At 38.4% G+C, this 21299-nt stretch overlaps 1 protein-coding gene across 2 annotated transcripts in view; it reads left to right on the top strand.

The window, feature by feature from the left end:
* The window catches only part of LSAMP (limbic system associated membrane protein), a 711567-nt gene that overhangs the window by 159067 nt on the left and 531201 nt on the right, over positions 1–21299 (top strand). The gene's annotated exons all lie outside the window — the stretch shown is intronic.

Raw genomic sequence — 21299 nt, 5'->3', positions numbered from 1 at the left:
TCAAGCCAGTCTAATAAACCCATGGGATTCAAGACTGGAAAAGCACAGATTTTTTTTTACTATGTGTGAAATGGCTTAAACATTTATAGAAACTTGATCTTTACTTCATTTATTCTAAATGAATTGGACTTCAGTTTGTTGTTTGTCTTTTCCTGGTCTTGGCATGCCTTAAATACTAGGGTGGTTAATACCAGAATCCGGTTGTTATTGAGGTCACTTTATGAAAAATATTCTACCAGATAATTTGAGAGCAAAATAAATTTCTCACTGCTTTACGTCAAGAAAATGAATAGTGCTGTGCTGAAGTCCCAGGAGACGGGGATGAATTGAAAAAAAAAAAAAAATCAACTGGTTCGTATTATGGGGAAGTTGGCAAATTGAAACTCTCAATATTTGTAGAGGCTCATCAAAAAAACAAACAAACAAAAAAACCCCAAAACTTCAGACTTTGTAAAAGAGAGAAAAATAAAGTGGAGAGCAGTTTTCACCTGCCTTTTTAAAGTTTAATGAGTTAGAAATTTCAAGAACTCTTAAGCTATAAGTCGCCAGTGGGACATCAACACTATGAGAATAATGCCATGTGCGCCAGTGAACCCGTATTTTAATTCACTGCTTGTAATGGTCATGGTGGGAGGACGGCTCAGGCTAATGATAGTTCTGTCATTTCGCCAACAACTGTATCATGTTGCCCACATTTAAACATGCCTCTTTTCTTCTGTCTTTTCTTTAAGGAATCCATACAGAGAGGAAAACAGAAAAAGCAGATGGTGAAAAAGGGCAAGACAATAGGGATGAGCTCAATGGTAGTTTCCATCCGCCCCTAAGAGGGCACTGTGTGTCACCTGGCCCACATGTGTTCATTAGGCATTTTTGTCTTGCTCTTTCCCCCATTCCCTCCACCTCAGATAAACAGCAACCCCAGAACCACCAGGATCATAAGCTCCCACCTCCTTCCTTTAAAATAAAGAAACATATCCTGCCCTTTTTGATATGGTCATAGTAATCTATGTAACTTTGTCCTGCCTTTCTTTGGAGGAGGCAGCACTGTTTGTTCTCTTCCAAGGTCAAAGTTATTAGAAATGAAGAGGAAATATCATGCTTCCTGAGTCTAAGCCAGTTGGTTTGGAATTACATAAAGTCTAGGTCTTGTGCAGAGTTCTTAGGGAAGCTGCCTGTTAATACTTGTGGTCGAGGGCCAACTAAAAGCTCTATAAGAGCAAGTGGAAAAATCTGAATCACAGGTTAGTGTTTGGAGCCTGAAACAATCAGATTGGTGGTGCGGCTTTGGGACTTGCCCGTGATGAGAACAGTAACGTTAGATAAATGGCATTGTTTTCTGTTTCTTTTTCATCTGATAAGGAAGCAATGTTTTAAAAATTTCTTCCCTTTCGTATATTCATTTTTTGGGGTTGATTTTTCCATTGAAAATGGGTTTTGCTTTCAAAGTCCTTAATATTTTAAATCTTCACCTCTTTGTCTTTGGAAACTGTTAACTCTGTCAAGCCTCACTAAGCAATGGAGCTAGATGTAACACACACAGGAAGGAATAAACATTTCCCAGGCAGCCTCTCTTTACCAGTGTGCACAGGCACACAGCCCTGGATGAAAGTCTGATGAGTATGCCCTTAACCCACTTTGACTCAGGGATTCATGTGGATTGTAAATTAAGCTTTCGTGCTTGGGAGTGCCTCTTTTCCTATTACAGGGTCACGTGGTGGTGAGGGCTGTAGGTGAGTGCGCAGCAGTTCTGACCTCATCTCCAGGATGCAAACAGTACCACACCAATGTCTGTGTGCAAAGATCAATTTTGGTTCTCTGTGTGTGATACCACTCCACTCTGCATGCACACCTGCATACACACACAGACACACACACACATTGCCAACCCATAAACAGTTAACTTAGGGAATTTGAAGTCAATATGTATACACTGCTACATTTAAAATGGATAGCCAACAAGGTCTTACTGTATAGCACAGGGAACTCCGCTCAATGTAATGTGGCAGCCTGGATGGGAGGGGCATTTGGGGGAGAATGTATACATATATATATATGGCTGAGTCCCTTCCCTGTTTATTTGAAACTTACAACATTGTTAATCAGCTCTACTCTAATATAAAATAAAAAGTTTTTAAAAGTTAAAAAAAGAACAAGTTCCATATAAACATTTAAGAAAACATTACAAATTTAAACCAATTCTGGTTATACCATAAGTGGCTATTAGGAGGCAAGCAATGAGAGACTTAAGTGGAATGTTTCATCTTATATCAAGATGGGCATGGATATAAAGGAATAAAATAGTCAGAGCTGGGGGTGATAGTGTCTTTTTATAGAGCTTTTAGGCCCTACTTACCTTCTGTTTTTTAACTTTGGAGATGACAGACATTGTACAAAAGTAGGAAATGTGGAGCTAGGAAGAGCCTCTGGCATTAATATTCAACATTAGGTTCTTGTACTGATAAAAACTAGCTTGATGCTAAACACATATTTTAATCATAGATTCTTGTTTTTGCATGGTAGAGATGATTTATGTAACTTTTGGTCTAAATAGTTTAAAAATTACTAGTCCTTATTGAAAAATGTGATAGCAGTCCCTCTGCTAATCAAGGTAAATGAGCCATGGTCAGATAGATGGAAAGATAGACCAAAAAAATGAAAGGAAAAAAAAGTTGAAGGAGGGTGAGTTCGAGGAAAAGCAGTGATTAAAACCACAGAAGCTTCATCTAAGGACATGAGCCTGAAAGAGAACAGTGACGCTCTGAGCCTGAATTACTGTGAGAGCTGTGCCTCTCCGTCATTTTTAATGGAATGTTATTAAAGACAAATCTGGAGTAGTGAACCCTTCAATGCTTCCTTTTAATTTATTTATTTCTGCAGAAGGAAACCCTGTTAACCCCAGCAGATAATGTATTCAACAGCTTGTATCCATGGCAAGGTTGTTTCCTAAAAATTTTATGGGATAAATTTAGTTCAACATTTGCACATATTTACACATGAGGTCTCCATTTCAAGGTCTTTGGCTGAAGTAAGAAAGTCATTCCCAAGGCAGGATGTCTGCCAGGGCTGCAGAGTAGATTCCATATGCATTGTAAAAATCCCTTGTTTCCTAGGACATGAAGAGGACATTGCCTCAAATGCCCTTTCCTCCTCTTGGAATTTCAAAGCATGGGATAGGACTGCTGTGAACTGCAGGACACTTTCTATGGTTCAGCCCTCTGGGGCATGTCTTGGACCTAGGCTGGCTCCCTCACAGTCTTTGCCCTCCTTTTTGTAAGCCCAGGAGATGAAGACTGCTTTCCTGTCCTCTTTAAAAGAGCTCTACCCCTTTCAGCTCTTTTCTATAACAGAACTACTCCAGAGTAGCTCATAACCTCCCTCTCTCCCATTCTCCCATCAATAGACTCACACAAATGCAGTTTCCCTTTTAAGTGTTTTATAACTGATGCTAGTGTGGGAAAAAGAATGGCAGCAAGAAAGAGGCTGTTTATTTTTACCTGGGACTGATATCTATTGGGGGCTTCCCTGGTGACTCAAATGGTAAAGAATTTTCCTGCAATGCAGAAGACCCAGGTTTGATCCCTGGGTCTGGAATATCCCCTGGAGAAGGGAATGGCAATCCACTCCAATATTCTTGCTTGGAGAATTCCATGGACAGAGGAGCCTGGCAGGCTGCAGTCTATGGGGTCGCAAAGAGTGTACCTACTACACCCTTGATCACCTGGTCCATTCTAGATGCAGGGAATACCCTGGTGTGGAAGCAGTCACTACTTTCATAACACTTATATTTTAGTGAAATAAGACAATGTGTGTTAGTTGCTCAGTTGTGTCTGACTGTTTGGGACACCATGGACCATAGAGCCAGGCTCCTCTGTCCATGGAATTCTCCAGGCAATAATACTGGAGTGGGCAGCCAATCTGTGTCTCCAGGGGATCTTCCCAACCTAAGGATCAAACTGTCTCCCGCATTGCAGGCAGTTTCTTTACCATCTGAGTCACCAGGGAAGTGAGATAGGACAATAAATAGCTCACAATACCAACTCCCCTCCCCTGATTTTTATATAAATTCTAGGAAGAAAACTGAAGCAGCATAGTGGATTTTTAGAGGGATAGCAGATATTTAAAATAATATACTCTTAATTAATCACACATTTCTAAGGAGCAGTTACACTAGAGCACAGTCCTAGAAAAAGAGGAAATGAGCCATACAAAAGTCTGGAGGCAGAGCATTCAAGGGAAAAGAAATGGCAATGGCAATGGTACCCAAATGACTGGGCTGCCTGAGAATGGCAGGGTTGCCAGTATATCTAGAGGAGAAAGAGTAGAGCACGGGCTGGTGGCAAGTAAACCCACCGATTAGTACGTAAGAGTGACATGAGATAACTCACATTCTGTAAGGTAACTCAGTACAACTAAGGGTTGGGAAATTGAAGAGAGTTCCCCAAAGCACTTAGCTCGTTTGAGGCTGAGCCAATTCTATAGCTCCAGCTTCATGTCCGCCTGCCTCAGGGATCAAGGATTTTGGTCTCAACGTTGAGATCAAGACCTTTACTCTCTTTGTTCCTTCTAGTTTCTATCTTTGAAAGTAGCAATTGTAGCATACTTCATATTTCTCCAAATACCACTGATGAGCAGATGATTTGGAATTATGGGTGGACTTGGTCATTTCAGAAAGCAAGTATTTAAATTTCAGAGGAAGTTGATCATTTTAGGGGGATTCTAAAGTTTGGAAACTGTCCACTGTATTCTTTGGTTTGGGAGCTAATGAAAAGGAAAGAAGGCTGCTGTTGGGCTGTCTTTTATACAGCAGGGTAGCAACCATGAGGGAAATAAACTCAGTAGTTATCCTTGCTTCAGTACCAAATGTGCAGCCCCCTGTGCTGCAGTCGGAATGGAAACCTATATGCGCTTTCTTGCCAGAACTTGCCAAACAAGCTCTCAAGGTCTATCTGTAGGACAACATAGGGTGGTTAAGCTTCTAAGACTACAGACACATCCAAATGAAGTGCTGCCTATGGCAGTCTGGCTTTCTTTAAAAAAGGGGGTGAGGGAAATGGAATGCTATAAAGACCTTACCTGGTGGTAAGAGAGAAGGTAGACTGAATTTCTCAGAAATTGTTTGTGATGTGTGATATGTTAGCCATTTGCCTTGGAGAAGATAAAATTCAATTTTTAAATTGTTGAACCAGAAACATGCAAATGCATTATTGGCAAATTGCATGCCTTCTATGTCCTTTTGAGTCATAAAGAATGTGTAAGTTCTCTCCTAGGGAAAAATTATTTAAGAAAATAGAAGAATCTTGAAAACTATACTGATAGCTTTGTAAAATCAATACATACAAAAATGACCATTTTGAGGGTGGGTATAGAACTCTGAATTAAAGGATCTAAGTAGTGATTTTTTTCTTGGTCTGTGCTGGGTCTTCATAGCAGCGTGCAGGCTATTCATGGCTGTGCGCGGGCTTTCTCTACTTGTAGCACCCAGAGTGTTCTCTAGTTGCGGCGTATGGGTTTAGTTGTCCCATGGCATGTGGAATCAAACCCACCCACGCACTGGAAGGCAGATTCCCAGCCGCTGGACTTTTACTGGGGAAGTCCCAGTAGTGAATTATTCTACAAGAGGAAACATGACAATAGAGAAGGAATTTAAGACTTGAAACAAAATGACCTTCACAGTGCTGAAGCTCTAGTAAGACTTTCAATCACCTTTTCCATCTTTATTTTTTGGAAGACAGAATAATAACAATGCTTTTCATATACATTTTGTCCCATTTTTCTAACCTTCTTTTCTGACCACATGTAAAATCACAAGCCTATATATAAATAAAATGTTTTGAGTAAGCTGGGACAATTATAATGAGAAGAAAAATTAAAACTAGAGAAGGTAGAGGTGGGAATGTCATTTTCTATTGGGTAGACTCCTCATACAATCACACCCTTTATCTGGACTGTGAAAAGACAAGACTTATATGTTGCATTATAAATCATCTTTGTTTTTTATTTTAGAATCTTTTCAAAATTTATCTACTGGGGTATTTTTTAGGGGAAAAACGATTTGACCAAGATCCTGATGGTCACTCAGATAATACAAAGCATTTTAAGTAAAAAACATAGATTTGATTAAAAAATAAACTATCAAGCCCTATTGACAGTCAACAATTTTAAAGTGAACAATTTAAAAGCTTTCTCTCTCATCTAAAGACTGCTTTAAACAGGGAAAGGGGGTACCAGCTTATTTTCCCTTTCCATCCCACTCAGTAAGTCAGTAAGTATTTTTTACTTTCCTTTTTATTTGGGATTGGTGCTTTACGGAGGGAGAAAGGATAAGGAGAACAAGAAGCATCTTACCTGACTGGTGCTATCATAAGACAGTTTTGCTTTTGCTAATCCTGGGAAAGGTTTGTTACCTTTAATGGATACTTTTTAGGATTCTTAGGAGACCCCATCCATCTCTGGAAAGTACTCACCAGCAGTTCTTTGGACCACTCTGAATTCATCTTCTTTTCCAATGGTGACTGGATCCTTTCAAAGCCTTTGTAAATAAGTTGCATTAACTCAGTTGAATTTTGCTTCATTTGGCTTTCCTCTACAGGTTACCTTATTGAAAAGGACCTAATGGGGCCTCATCCTGCTTCTCTGCCACGTAAAGAATGTGTCTAGAGTATAGGAAATACTCCAAGATTCTTGGAAATAACTAGGAAGTGAAGACCAAATAATCACTTTATCTTGGCTCCACTTTCAGTCTAGCTGTTGCCCTTCTGAATGTTCAGATGAAAGTCAGATGCAAGTCCCTTGTAACCCCTAACTGCCTAAAAGCTCTCCGAGAGTCCTGTTGAAGCTGCTCTTGAAATGACTGGGGAGCCATCAATCAATTGGCAACTGGCTCATAGCACAGCTTATTCCTAAGAGTTTCTCTTTTCATGCCTTGTAGCTTTCAAACCTTTTATTTATTTATTTTTTATGTTGGTGAGAGGTTTAAAATCTTCTAGTGTAAAATGAAATCCCTTTGGTATTTTTTTTTCCCTAAATGAAATCCCATTGGTATTGGATATCTCTCTCCATCAAAACTTATACTGTAATATTCTCAGCACCTCTTATTACATGTAGCAGGCTATGTCTTCATTAATATCCACCTAGGAAGTTGTTCTCCTTATTGCATCATTTATTAAGAAGCCTTGTATAGATTCTAATATAGACTTTAAATTTTATCCAAGTGTGTACTTGGAAAATATTTATTTTAGTTCACCTAATGTACCTGAATAGATAGCCTGAGTATGAACAGTTTTATTGATATTTATAGGCAGTTTATCTCTGTGGCATAATTTAATAACCCAGAAGACCTTTATGCTTTTTAATAACTGTCTTCTCTACCTCTAATAATAACTTACATGGTTTTTGAAAGTCCAGCATGAGAGCATTTGTTTTGAATTAGAGTCAGAAAACCTAAGCTTGAACCATTTCCATTTCTTCACTCAACACCTATAGGATTTTATTGCTAGTAGTGCAAGATATAACTTCTCTGAATTTTAATTTACTCATTTGCAAAATGTGGTTGTAAATATCTCTCTTACAGGCTTGTCATATTGATTAAATAAGACCATGATTGTTTAAGGACAGTACAAGCTTAAAGTATTCATCAAATGTAAATCGTTCTGACTGCTACTGCCACTGCTGTTGTTACTGCACCCTCAGTACTATCACAGTCCACGTATGAGAGGAGAGCAGAGAGGTGCATGCAGCAGTGGCTAGCTGTCATGGAAGGGCAAAATGCTATAGAATGTCTTTGGGACCACGGATAGCCAAAAGCAGGATGAGGGCAATGAGCAGCTTGTTGGAAGAGAGGAAATGGAAGAGAGAGTAAGAGGCATGGAAATCAAAACTGGTGAAGAGTCTAAGCCAAACACTTCCACGAGTTTGCTGTTTGTTTTGTCTGTGACAGACACTGGCTTCACTTAAGATCTCACTGTCAACTGTAAAGTGGGCCATAGATGTTTGCTTCTCATATCCTTCCTAGAAATATAATTTTAATTCCTGACTTAATGAGAAATCTTCTCTTTGTCAGAACAATAAGTCACAACATCCTTGGTTTACTTACATTGCAGAGCATTGTTGTTGTTGACCTGGTTGCCCTATATTGACTGCTAGCACAGAGTCCAGATCTACATGCCCACGTGCCAGAATGTATGAGTTTCAGAGCCTGAAAACTCACAGATGTACCGATTAAGGAGCATGGGAGCAGGGTTTATAGAATAGCTATGTATGACATATGTAAGATGTAACCCTCATTCCTGCTATGTCATGACTTATTTCATAATGAATAAGGAAAGAACTGAATATTCATTGGAAGGACTGAAGCTAAAGCTCTAATACTTTGGCCACCTGATGCAAGGACCTGACTCATTGGAAAAGACCCTGATGGTGGGAAAGATGGAAGGCAGGAGAAGAAGGGGATGACAGAGGATGAGATGGTTGGATGGCATCACTGACTCAATGGATATGACTTTGAGCAAGCTCAAGGACAGGGGAGCCTGGCATGCTGCAGTCCATGGGGTCGCAAAGAATCAGACACGACTGAGCAACTGAACAACAACAACAAAGAAAAGAACATATTAGGAGAAGAAAAAAGAATCTTACAATGACAGACAGCCAATTAAATAACTTTTAAGAAGAGCTTATCTCTACCATTGATTGAAACAAGAGTTGTGGAGCTTTGTTTTGGATTTTCTATTTTTAGGCTAACTCCCCAAGATATATATTTGGGTATTACCTGGAGTTTTCATTGTTGTAAAACTGGGGATGGAAGAAACCAGCTGCAGCTGGCTCTGATCCTGACTTTTGACCCCTTCTCTCTACATCTCTTCCATTACATCAAACCAAATTGTCACTGTTTCAATTAAGTTCTGCTCAGCATGAGCCTGGTCTGTGTTCTAAGCATGAAAATTTATCAAACTTATGCTCCCTTTTAGTAGACACTAAAGATGTTTTTAAAGAGCATCTGGATTTTCTTATTGAAAATAAACAAAGTGGCAGCACATGCATAATCACTTAAATATCATTTCTTTCCATAACAGCAGCGAACCTTCTTATTGGCAGTAGCAGAGGTTAATTAATAAGACTGTGAAGAAGGATGTTTTCATTTCAGATATACACCTCTCAGGTGTAAGTATATAGCTAACATTTAAAAAAATATGATGTTGATATAGGTAAATACCCAATAGCCATAGAAAATTCAGTTAAATCTGTTTCAGATTACAGTCATATTCTAAACGAAATCATCTTCCTCTCAAAAGATGTTGCTAGTGTCTTTAGACATAACAGAGCATCTACCTGACTTGAAGAAATAGGTCCTTAGAATACATTCATATTAATAATAATAGTAGTAATAGCATTTTATTATTTGTGTAGCATCTTATATTTTATAAAATAGTTTCATATTCAAATTTAGTTCTCACAAGGGTCCTGTAAGAAAAAGAAAAGTCCTGTAAGAAACCATGTTTGTGCTTGTGTTTCGGATGGTGTTTAATGCACACTCAGTCATGTGTGAATCTGGCCATTGTAGAGCTAAAGTACAACTCTTCTGTATACATTTATGAGTTAAGATAGCTGTAACTCTTTCTCATCTAATTAAAAAATGGATAATTGTCAGGAACCAAAGGAAATGCACTGTCTCACCAACCTTCCTAACATGCACTCCTTTTTGAAAACAGTAAGATGTCAACTGATGTGAAGCTTAAAAATAGATTATAAGAGTTTCAAAGGAGTTGCAAGGTGTCTTCCCCTGCCTCTCCCCTACTCCACTGCTGCTGGTGGTGATGGTTTAGTTGCTAAGTTGTGTCCGATTCTTGTGACCCCATGGACTGTAGTCTGTCAGGCTCCTCTATGTCCATGGAATTCTCCAGGCAAGAGTACCGGAGTGGGTTGCCATTTCCTTCTACAGGGCATCTTCCCGACCCAGGGGTTGAATCTGGGTCTCCTACATTACAGACAGATTCTTTACCACTGAGCCACCAGGGAAGCTCTACTTCACTGCTGTGCATCTTTAATATCCTTCTTTTTTCCCTCCTCAAACCTCTTTAAAATTCTCTTCCACAAAGCCTCTTCAGTCTAACTTCCTGCACTTCTTGTCTTCTCCCGTTTGAGGAATCTCAGACGTCTCAGGACTGTTATTTCAGATGTGACTACTGATTTTTCCTTCATATTTATTCCACCACCTGCGTTTTCCTTTCCTCCATTTCCTTTCTTCCCTTTCCTTTCATTTGTGTGTTTGATGTCTTTCAGTTTCTTGAGGATGGAATGATTTCTTTTATTTATTAGATAGATATTTCATCAGGAAAAAAAAATACACTTCCCAAGCAGTATGTCATTCTTATTCCATTCTTTATGTTTGTGCTGAGTGATCATTTACCCTGGCTAGAGAATCAGAAAGGATAGACATGAGACGTTTGGCAAAAAAAAGGAGCTACAGGACAAGAGCCAGTCACCTAGCAAATGCTGTCAGTTGCCTCCTCCTGCAAGTGAACCACATTCTCAAAAGATGTTTATTTCCAAGTCTATACAAGTTTGTTTAGAAGCCCCAGCCCCTAAGCATCATCCGGCAGCACAGAATTTTAAAATATTTCTGGCCAGCACTGTGAAAACAGATGCCAATACTGGAACTCTTTCTTTAGTCTATTGAATTCTGACCCACAGCCAAGCTACTTTAGGAAAGGAGAACAATTTGGCACATATAAATGGAAAGTTCCAGTCACCCAGTCCCTGAAAATGCCCCTCTTTCCAGTTTGGTACAGGGAATAAAGCAGAAGACTGGGGCTCAGGAAGCTGGGTCCAGGTCCCTTCGGGTCCTCTCACTGGTCATGTGACCTGGAGATGCTTCACTTCCCAAAGCCTCTACATTGTCATCTCTGCAGTGAATTGATTGGCTGTGCCTTCCTCACTCAGTTGTCATGGTGGGGAACTGACATGAATTTTAAAAAAGAAATGTTATGTATTGGTTTAATATCATTATCACTTTTTTTTTTTTTTGTGGTATAGATGTTTCTTGTCAGATTTTGTCATGGCTTAAGTTACACCAAAACAGAAAGTTTACAAGGTTCATTCAGTAATTGAAGCCACCAATGTTGTTAAATATAAAGACGTCTTCTTTAAACATATACACAAAGATGTCTTCTTTAAATATAAAGATGTCCCTGTAAATGCCTGTATCACGGGTTCCATATTTGGTGCAAACTCAAATTTTCAGTTTACTGTTTTCCTTACTAGGACTGGTTATAAATAATAGTAAGTGCTTGGAATGTATTCCTGACATTTATCAGAACAGATGATATTGTAAAAAGGGTAAATGCAGCCAATCTATCATAGTATATGCAAAACTCATTTACAACAGAGTTCAATAATCATTAACTTGTAGAATTTGGGGAAAATGTGTCTCCAGAAATGCTTACTATTTTAGATGAAATCTTCATATACTCTATAACAGATTTCCAAAATTCAGTACAGATAATATATAACAGTCAGCAATATACAAGTAGCAGTATTATTGAACATAATTTTATTTCTTCAATAATTATAAGCAATAAAATATAATAACCAAGAGTGTATTTTATTTAGGCAAGCACATAATTCTTTAAAAAATATGAAACGTTTACATTATTTTCCACGATTTGAGTCTAGCACAAGCAAAAGTCAGCACAGAGACTCTTTCACGTGACACAGACACTCGTTCATAAGCTTCCTGCTCTCTACCCCTTTAAAATCAATGTTTTAAAAATATGTATTTATTTGCTTACTCACCTGGCTGCATCAGGTCTTGGTTGCTGCATGTGGTATCTTTCACTGCGGCTCACAGACTAGTTGTGGCTTGCTGGCTCAGTAGTTGTGGTGCCTTAGGTACCTTAGGTACTCCAAGGCATGTGGGATCCTAGCTCCCCAAACAGGGTGCAAACCTGTGTCCCCTGCATGGCAAGGTGGATTCTTAGCCATGGGACCACCGGGGAAGTCCCCTTCTACCCCTGATTTTAGTCAGAGACAAGAGTTAAACTAAAGAAGAGATATTAGTCTGGAGATGGAAGTATAATTTCTGGGCAACTAAGAAAGCTAGTATTAGGGATGCCATCATTTTACAAAAACTCAACTGGAAATCAAGCTTTTTGTGAGAAGACCATTCTTTAGGTGGTGCTCTTGTGTGATTCTACTTTCTCCTGAAGGCAGACTTCTTGTGACCAGTAATTTATTAAGGAGTGACAGTTATCTGTTTGAGGGCAAGGCAGAAGACTCTTCCACTCTCTCGGGGTTTCCTCTATAGCTCTCTTTTCCTGAGGACACATAACATTTAAGATAATTTTAAACAGGACAAAAAAAGGTGAATACATTCCTGTGACTCACATCTGAATTTTACTCAAGTGGCAAGTACTAGCAAAATGAATCTTAATGGAAACCCTCCTACAGTAAAAAGCCGAAAACAGATGCAAAGACTTGCTGACAGTTTTGTAGACTGAAACATCACATAGACCCTCCCAGGGCAGTGGCAGAATAGAGCTTTCCTCAGCTGTCCCTGGAAGGTAACCCTAGATCAGAAGAGCCACCCATCTTGTTTAAACCAGATGAGTTAAAACAGAAAGATTAACAAAGCATTCAGTTTGGCAGATGTACAGTCTAATTCAATAAAGATGTGTTTATTCAGTATCTAGTCAACAAAAATCTATTGAGAAACAGCCATTTTCTGGGCTAGCTGTTGGATGTTGAGTTGTAACTTGATTCGTATTAAACATGGACAACATTGCCGTTCTAGGAGCTAATTATGGTAGATTGTTTATTCAACAGAAAGTGGGTTTCTTACTTTATCCATGACCTCTATTACATCACAATAAAAAACAATTCTTGGTAACTTCAAACCCAGGTACAGTTGAAACAGCAACTTAGAGGTGAAAAGACATATATGTCCCTATGTCTCCTCAGGGACCCCCTCTTCCTGACTCTGCCTTATAGATCCCTCCATTCATTTTATTTTCCCCCACTAAATTCATGTTCTTGTTTGGTTGTTTCCCAGTTGAATATGATATCATGAAGTGAGGATAATAACTTCAGGTGGAGAATAAGCAGCAAAAAAAAAAAAAAAAAAAAATCAGCTAATAGTTTCATTTAAGTGTCCTCAGTAGTAAAGAGCAGGAAGAGGAAACATAGACAATATATAATCTAGGAGCTGAATTATTTTCGAATGGAATAATTTGCAGAGTTCCACAGAGTGACAATAGCTCTTAAATCACACAAAGGGAAAAGCTTATTTCAGCTTCTGGGTTTGCGTGTGACTTTTTTTGCACCCCAAAACTAGAATTGCTCTGATAATCAGCACATAGAAGAGTTACCCTGCTGGGACTAAATTATAAATAAGAGGAACGTTCAGCACCCTCAGAGGATTTTACCTGTGGTAATAGTGCTTTCCATCTTTAATACACTTCACTTTTATTATAGGATTATTGCTTTCAGCCCCTCTCTTAAATGTGTAGTTTTGTCACCACAATATCTCATACAGATAAATAACATTAAATGGGGTTACAATGATTATTAAACATTGCAGTGAAATCTCGTACATCACAGTACCAGTATCATTTAGGTTTTCCAAAAGATAGGACAACTTCCTATATGAAGCAGTAAACATGACTTTCTTTTATGTGATGAAAATAAGAATAGGCTGAGTCCATCATGTCTGTCTAAACAAATGGTATATCTATCCTAGGACATTTGCAAGCCATATGCCAGGTGATTGATACAACTCTGACCTATGTCTGCATGGGTAGGCAGGTTGTGGCTACATTCTTTTGCAGATTATAAAAAATGGCACAAGAAGAACAAATAAATTACTGCATTTGGAACAGATGTTGAACAAATAATCTGAACAAATAATCTGAAATTCTTTTATCTAGAATGATGCTACCTCCTTAGAAAGTTTAGTATACTACCTGAATGGACAGGTGCTGAATGATAATATTAGCCACATATTAACCATATGAAATTTTCCTCTGGAATATAATGGTTTATTTATGTTTATAGATGTAATATTGTTTGACCTTCCTTATCAGGGATCACGTTCTGTTGCATGTTGCTTGATGATCATTCAAGTGTTCACAGATGCATAGACCTAGTATCCAAAACTGCAAGCCCTACTGCCACTACTGGCTTTTCTTTTCATTCACCAAGCTCTATGTCTTCTGCTCCCTGTGTATTAATTTGCGGGTTGACAGCATCTGCCATGACTGACCATGAACAAATGTGAGGAACATGAATGCATTGAGATCCAGTTCGTTGGTATCCTTTTCATTCCAGATTTCCTCCTTGGTGACCAGCCATTGGTGGTCAGCCCATTCAATAATGCACACTCCGCCTGGCTGCCTTTCTCAGCAGGTTTTCTAGGATGTTATCAATAAGAACTGCTCCTCCAGGCCAGCTCCATGTTTTTGGACTCAGATTCTGTTCCTCTTGGGATTTCATCAGAGACTTAAATCTTTGAATCTTAGTATCTACCACAAAGATCCTCTTCTCTTAATATCATGTATATCTATTACCTATGAAACTTAATTCTTTTTAGAGGTATCTTTATTTCCAGCCTAACTAACTTCTGAAATTAATCCTTAAATTCTTATGTTGAGTAATCATGACTAAGATAACGTATTTCTTTACATTTCAAATGTATCTTTTTGAAGACTTTAAGAAGTATATCCAACCCTCACAAAAGAAAGAAGGTAGATGCATTTACTTTGCAATCCAAATATTCCCAGATATAGTTAATGCTCTTATACCACCTTCTCACAAGATTAAAAAATATCCTAAGCTGTAGGGCAGTTATATTAAATTTTTATACTCTATAGAGTTGTTCCTCAGCATCCATGGGAATTTGGTTCCAGGATCTCCCTGCAATACCAAAGTCAGAGATGTAAAATTCCCATTTATATAATAGTGTAGTGCTTGCATATAACCTATGCAATTCCTCCAGTATACTTTAAATCATCTCTAGATGACTTTAGTTCAATTCAGTCGCTCAGTCGTGTCCGAATCTTTGCGACCCCATGAACCGCAGCACACCAGGCCTCCTTGTCAATCACCAACTCCCGGAGTCCACCCAATACCATGTCCATCGAGTTGGTGATGGCATCCAACCATCTCATCCTCTGTCTTCCCCTTCTCCTCCTGCCCTCAATCTTTCCCAGCATCAGGTTCTTTTCAAATGAGTCAGCTCTTCTCATTAGGTGGCCAAAGTATTGGAGTTTTAGCTTCAACATCAGTTCCTCCAATGAACACCCAGGACTAATCTCCATTAGGATGGACTGGTTGGATCTCCCTGCAGTCCAAGGGACTCTCAAGAGTCTTCTCCAACACCACAGTTCAAAAGCATCAATTCTTCTGCACTCAGCAGAATCTGACTATGTGACTACATGACTACATGACTACTAGGTCACTTACAATGCCTAAAACTATGTAAATACCATATAAATTGTTGCTACATGTGGCAAATTCAAATTTTGCAGTTGGAACCATCTGGATTTTTTTCCCAAATATTTTTTATTTATGGTTGAATTTGCAGATGTGGAACCTGCAATTTTAGAGGTCTGACTGTATAAAGAAATATTTCCCTGAGATATTTGTTATTTATGCTTCCAAGGAATAGTTTTTTGGATCCATCAAATTGGTTAGTTCCAATATTAAAAAATAACCACTTCTAAGTTTTGTTGCCCTTAACACCTATAGCCTTCAGGTTTGTTTTTTTTTTTTAATCTCCTTCCACATGTGCTCATAAATAGTTGAAGAACTTAAAATTCATATAAGTTCACCTTTGTGCCTTTGCCCAATTTGGGTGTGTTTAGTTAAGTGAAGAATGATCCTACGACTTGTCCTGACTTCCTCCTCTTTTTCTGTTATGGGAATAAAATTAATTGATATATAGGTTCCAGATTGGAATCATGGAGGTAAGACTAAGAGATGTACATAGAGAGAAGGAGATGGGGAAGATTTACTTGTTATTATTGCTAGTGATGTTTTCATCCTCTTAAGAAGCTGATTTTGAACTTTTACCCACAATTCCTCTTTCAGAAGTCTAAGAAGAGTATTATTTTGTCCTAAAGATTTTTCTGCATTAGTCTAAAAGCCTATTAAAACATGTATAATATCATATAAGAAACGAATTGCCAGTCCAGGTTTGATGTAGGATACAGGAAGCTTGGGGCTGGTGCACTGTGATGACCCAGAGGGATGGTATGGGGAGGGAGGTGGGAGGGGGGTTCAGGATGGGGAACACGTGTACACCTGTGGCAGATGCATGTTGATGTATGGCAAAACCAATACAATATTGTAAAGTAAAAAAAATAATAATAATAAAAATTTTTTTAAAATAAATAAAAGCCTAAAAAATGAGGCTAAAAGAATAGAAAATGCAGTGACATCCTATGTGATTTTTTTCTGTTGCTGTCCTGTTAAATACTTATCTAGATAAATAACATTTCTTTAACTTGTAAATGCTTCCCCTCACCCCCACCTACAGACATACATTGGACTTTTCCACAAAAATGACTGAGATGGTTAAACATAAATGTTTTTCAGATGTTATTTTATGAAGAAAAAGACAGAAAACAAAAATTCCTATGTGATCATGTATATAAAACAACAAGTGTTTTAAGCAATTGAAAAAGAAAAGTCTGTTGTGAGCAACAGTTTCTTGGATGATACTATTAATCCTTGATTAATTTATCATGGAAGTATACTCAGGTATGATGCTGTTAAAGTGCTACACTCAATATGCCAACAAATTCAGAAAACTCAGTAGTGGCCACAGGACTGGGAAAGGTCAGTTTTCATTCTAATCCCAAAGAAAGGCAATGCCAAAGAGTGTTCAAACTATTGCACAATTACACTCATCTCACACACTAGCAAAGTAATGCTCAAAATTCTCCAAGCAAGGCTTCAACATTATGTGAACCAAGAACATCCAGATGTTCAAGCTGGGTTTAGAAATCTAAGGCAGAGGAACCAGAGATCAAATTGCCAACATCATAGAAATGTTCTTTGGATCATAGAAATGTTTCTTTGGGTCATAGAAAAAGCAAGAGAGTTCCAGAAAAACATCTACTCCTGCTTTATTGAGTACACCAAAGCCGTTGACTGTGTGGATCACAACAAACTGTGGAAAATTCTTCAAGAGATGGGACTACCAGACCACCTGACCTGTCTCCTGAGAAATCTGTATGCAGGTCAAGAAGCAACAGTTAGAACTGGACATGGAAAAATGGACTGGTTCCAAATTGGGAAAGAAGTACATCAAGCCTGTATATTGTCACCCTGCTTATTTAACTTATATGAAGAGTACATCATGTGAAATGCCAGGGTGGATGAAACACAAGCTGGAATCAAGATTGCTGGGAGAAATATCAATAACCTCAGATATGCAGATGACACCACCCTTATGACAGAAAGCAAAGAAGAACTAAAGAGCCTCTTGATAAAAGTGAAAGAGGAGAGTGAAGAAGCTGGCTTAAAACTCAGCATTCAAAAAGCTAAGATCATGGCAACCAGTCCCATCACTTCATGGCAAATAGATGGGGAAACAATGGAAACAGTGAGACTTTATTTTCTTGGGCTCCAAAATCACTGCAGATGGTCACTGCAGCCATGAAATTGAAAGATGCTTGCTCCTTGGAAGAAAAGATATGACCAATCTAGGCAGCATATTAAAAAGCAGAGATATTACTTTGCTGACAAAGGTCCATTTATTCAAAGCTCTGGTTTTTCCAGGAGTCATGTATGGATGTGAGAATTGGACTATAAAGAAAGCTGAGCAGCAAAGAATTGATGCTTTTGAACTGTGGTATTGGAGAAGACTCTTGAGAGTCTCTTGAATTGCAAGGAGATCAAACCAGTCAATCCTAAAGGAAATCAGTCCTGAATATTCATTGGAAGGACTGATGCTGAAGCTGAAGCTCCAATACTTTGGCTACCTGATATGCACAGCCGACTCACTGAAAAAGACCCTAATGCTCAGAAACATTGAAGGCAGGAGGAGAAGGGGATGACTGAAAATGAGATGGTTGGATGGCATCACCAATTCAATGGATATGAGTTTGAGCAAGCTCTGCGTGTTGGTAATGGACAGGGAAGCTTGGCGTGCTGCAGTCCATCGGGTGGCAAAGAGTCAGACATGACTGAGTGACTGAACAGAACTGATAGATATAGATGTGGATATAATGCCAGTACATGATGAATTAACTGAGTTTTGTGTATTTAATTTGTTAATGCTTAGAAAAAAGACTACAGCATGCAAATAAATGTCATCCTCTCCTGTAAAAATCTTTTAATTATAAAATGGTAAGAACAAACAAAAAGTTAACAAGCAAACAACAACTTCCTGGCAACTCTAGTGACAAATATCTTTTGTTTCACTGCTTCATCATTTTTAACCTTATGTATGTTTGGAGAAGGCAATGGCACCCCACTCCAGTACTCTTGCCTGGAAAATCCCATGAATGGAGGAGCCTGGTAGACTGCAGTCCATGGGGTCGCCGAGTCACACACAACTGAGTGACTTCACTTTCACCTTTCACTTTCATGCATTGGAGAAGGAAATGGCAACCCACTCCAGTGTTCTTGCCTGGAGAATCCCAGGGACAGGGGAGCCTGGTGGGCTACTGTCTCTGAGGTTGCACAGAGTCAGACATGACTGAAGCAAGTTAGCAGCAGCAGCAGCAGTAGGTATGGTTTTAAGTGCTTGAGATATGAGAAAAAACTTTTTTCAGCATCTAGTAAGTGGTCAATACATATATTTTGAATTAATTACTGAAATTCTAGTACATGTATCAAGGAAGTTTATTTCATGTAGACAAATATTTTTAAGCATAAAAAATTTTCTTAAAAGTAAACAAAACAGTGGTATAGATTTCAGTCATACAACACTAACTACATAGAAAATCATCAGTTGTATTAACGTTCTTTCCTCTATATTCCCAGTTCTTAAAAGCTCCTGACAGTTATCTGTTCTTCCATTACTGAAATCCTGATTAAAGGATCAGTAAGATAATAATGAGAAAACGAAGCAGAAGTACACGCTACACAATATAGTAACAACTTCTTTTTAATCATATTCCAGTACAACCTCTATGTCTTTCAAATTCTAATACATGGGCTAAGAATGGAAACTCAGAGCAAAGTTCAAAGGCAGTCTGAAGAGAACATGTAAATTTTGAAACTAATATACTAAATGTGAGGCAGGCCAGACAGGAAAAGTCTTCTGAGATGATTTACAATGAAGAGGTGAAATTTAATGAGAAAATAGAAAGGAAGTAGATAGAATGTGACAGAGAAGAGCCAGATGTGTGTGTGTGCATCCTCAGTTGCGTCTGACTCTTTGTGACTTCATGGACTGTAGCCCTCCAGTCTCCTCTGTCCATGGAATTTTATAAGCAAGAATCCTGGAGCTGGTTGCCATTTCCTTCTCCAGGAGAATCTTCCTGACTCAGGAATCAAATCTGGATCTCTTTATTGTGGTGGATTCTTTACCACAACACCTCCTGGGAAGCCCAAAGGAGAATCTTAAAATGAGAAGGAATCTTAGTTATCTGGTGCTATTGTAGTCCATGGTCAAATAAGTGGCCATCCAGGCTTTATTGGAGAGTCAGACAGACAGACACATAGACACACACACAAAGAATCAGAAAGAGATGTAGACAAAGAGATGGAAAGAGAGAATGCATTAAACATATATGCAATTCAATATAAAATGTCCTAATTCCACATTCTAAATATTTCTCCAGACAGAAGGTAATTAATTTCTATATGAAACTGAAATTAAACCCCTCCCCCCCCAAATTTTTGGACTTAATACATTTTATAGACCAGAGTTCTGGTCCTCCCTCTCTCCTGAATACATTTTCCATGAAATATTCTACTCCTCTCCGCCTCCTTTTTATATTAACATGAGGATAGTTTTCCATCTGCGACCACTCAGAGGCTATGAAGTACGTCAGTTCGGATGCTGGCATGGGGAACTGTGGAGTCCGCATTCAGCACTGTGTTAGTCAGGGGTAGGATGAGGGGGAGACAGGATTGACAGGGACAGCAGAATGGCTGGTGCAGCGGGTCACACATGACCTCACATTTGACATATAATTAAGGTCTTCTGTCCTGCTTATCTCTTTCTAAAATTATTAAGTGCTTTGATGACCTTTGGGGGAACAGTGTGGAATTCGAAGTCGTGTTCAAACAATGAATGACAGCACTTAATAACACCTGAGAGGGACTCAGGAAGTCCAAGGGAACACATTAGCATGTCATAAAGCCCTAGAAATAAAGCCCTGATTTTCAGACACTATTTATACTCAAAGTACTTTTTCCATGAAAGAATAGAAAATAAAAAAAAGTTCATTACAGCTAAGACATTTAAATAGCAAGCCAAAAATTTTAACTTTTTTTCATATTAATCAACTTTTCTATCACCTACTTAGAACAGATCCCTATAAAGAGAGGATGACATTTTATGATTGTGCCTTGCATCTATAGGGGCCAAAATCATGCAGAAAATAATGGTTCTACCAGAGATAAACAGTTATTCCTTTTGTCTTTGAATGAAAGCAAAACAAAAAAACAAGAAAACATGACCAAGGGAAACATAAAACATCAATATGGTTCAGAGGCTTTGATTCGAAATAGAAAGCTGACAAAAATTAGGTTAATTCTTCATGAAAATACATCTTCTTATTAGCCAGTAGGCCATCATACAACATATTTGAGGATTTATACTGAACTACCTATGGCCATTATCATACAGTTAGCTTGGGAATAATCCTTCAGTGAATTCAAGAAGACGAAACCAGATGGTTTTTGTATCTAACAGTGGGACTTACCTTGCCCACTGAAAGAATATCAGTTGAAAATCTTGATGTTGTAGATTTTAGTTTTTGTTTTCTAGTGTTATTTTTGCCTTTCTCCAAGTAATTAATGGCTTGTGTTCCCATGTTGTAATGAGATTCATGATAAGCCTCTGTCCATGCACAAACGTATCACTAGACAGAAATGTTATTAACACATGTATGGTTTCTCTGTTTTTTTTTTTTTTTTTTTATGTGCATGTTTGTTTGTGATTCTATAGATCACAAAGCATATGTTTAGGTGGTCAATGCAAAGACAAAGAAAGATAAAGGGCTTCTGGAAATTCTCTCATCTTTATATCTATCTCCTCTTTCACTCTACTTGCTTTTCTAAAAAGCAATCTCCATTTCACCACTGCTTTTTTTTCCTTTCAGTACAGAATCTCAGTCCATCCCTACACC

Source organism: Bos mutus, chromosome 1 (genome assembly GCF_027580195.1).
Source record: "Bos mutus isolate GX-2022 chromosome 1, NWIPB_WYAK_1.1, whole genome shotgun sequence".
In the NCBI taxonomy this organism is placed as follows: domain Eukaryota; kingdom Metazoa; phylum Chordata; class Mammalia; order Artiodactyla; family Bovidae; genus Bos; species Bos mutus.
The sequence above is the reverse complement of the archived record's forward strand: the minus strand, read 5'-3'. Positions and strand labels throughout refer to the sequence as shown.